At 35.6% G+C, this 1,299-nt stretch overlaps 1 protein-coding gene across 1 annotated transcript in view; it reads right to left on the bottom strand.

Annotated features, from left to right (window-relative positions):
• The window catches only part of LOC107094903 (spondin-1-like), a 160,000-nt gene that overhangs the window by 11,399 nt on the left and 147,302 nt on the right, over positions 1 to 1,299 (bottom strand). The window lies entirely within an intron of this gene.

The raw sequence follows: 1,299 nt of genomic DNA, 5'->3' as shown, positions 1-1,299 counted from the left end.
ATGAGTACAGTAACGTATTTGTACTTCGTTACTTCCCATCTCTGGTTGTATGGTTTTTGTTTTCCATGTTGTTTTCCTTGTTTTTATTTTTAAGGAAAACTAAAACCATTATTTTTAATGAGTCTATTCTAAGTTTGTGACTAACACAGGGGCCAAGCAAGTAAGCCAAAAATCTTACAGAGGTGAGAATTTAAATCTACACAAACAGTCCAGTGAACAGGAAAACACCATTGTCTTCAAAGGGTTAACATCCCATGAGCGCTAGTAAATGTTAAGCAAGATATTTATATTAACTGTCTTTAATAAAGCAAACAGCAAATACGTGTGTTTTATTGTCATTACACACACACATGAATGAAAAATAATTTCACAAAGACAATCTGTCCTTTAAAGTAATATTGCTGAAACCCAAATCTGGTCACCCTATCAGCTTTTATTATGTTATGTTTGCAGGAAGGACATCCTGCATAAAAACTCTGCCAAGTCAACATGAAAGCTGTAACAACTTGCTGCAGCGCTTCAATTCTCTTCTTTAACAATAGACTTAAAACAGACTGACTTCCATATCCATGCTGCCATCCCTACCAAAATGTAACATGCAGGAATCTACACTAGATGCTTCAACATCTATGCATCGCCTCTTGTTTTAGCTTTCTGCCAGGCTCACTTGGGTTTAAAACATTCCTGCATTTTGCGCCATGATCTTTTTAAAAAAGAGACTTGATTTGTATTTCCAACAGACGATGGAGAAGAGGTGGTCCGTCATGCCTAACTGCTAATATTTACGAAGGAGCACAGAATGTATTGATGATGGAGTTTATGTAAAGGACCATAGCAGGATGAAAAGCAGACTGTCAGGAGAAACAGGAGCTACATTACAAAACTCAGCTTTAGTCTAAACAAATCTAATTTTATAAAAGAAAATTTTTTAAAAACAGATGATCTTTTTTTATTTGATAAGAAACATCAATCTAATCCCAGCTGATCTTTTTTCTTTAACAGCATTTTCTCTGAAGTGGTGACATAAGAGAGAAACCACCTCAAAAATTGGATGAGAGAACTCTGTCAATATCTCAGCAGATAAACCCCTTAGTCACACATAAGCTAGTGACGGATGACAGTCAGATAAAGCACTAAATCCTCTGACCTTATAAAAACACAGTAAATATAATCAGACCTCAGAAGCTCCCACCTGAAAAAGCTGCAGAGCGTTCTTGAACTCATTTTAGTAAACAAGGAGTTAAAGAAAATAAAGTAAAATCAGCCTGTTTCCACTGAAGGTAATGTTAAGATCAGTCT

Source organism: Cyprinodon variegatus, unplaced genomic scaffold (genome assembly GCF_000732505.1).
Source record: "Cyprinodon variegatus isolate N-32 unplaced genomic scaffold, C_variegatus-1.0 Scaffold513, whole genome shotgun sequence".
Classification (NCBI taxonomy): domain Eukaryota; kingdom Metazoa; phylum Chordata; class Actinopteri; order Cyprinodontiformes; family Cyprinodontidae; genus Cyprinodon; species Cyprinodon variegatus.
Note: the sequence above shows the minus strand (reverse complement) of the source record. Positions and strands in the feature narration are given on the sequence as shown.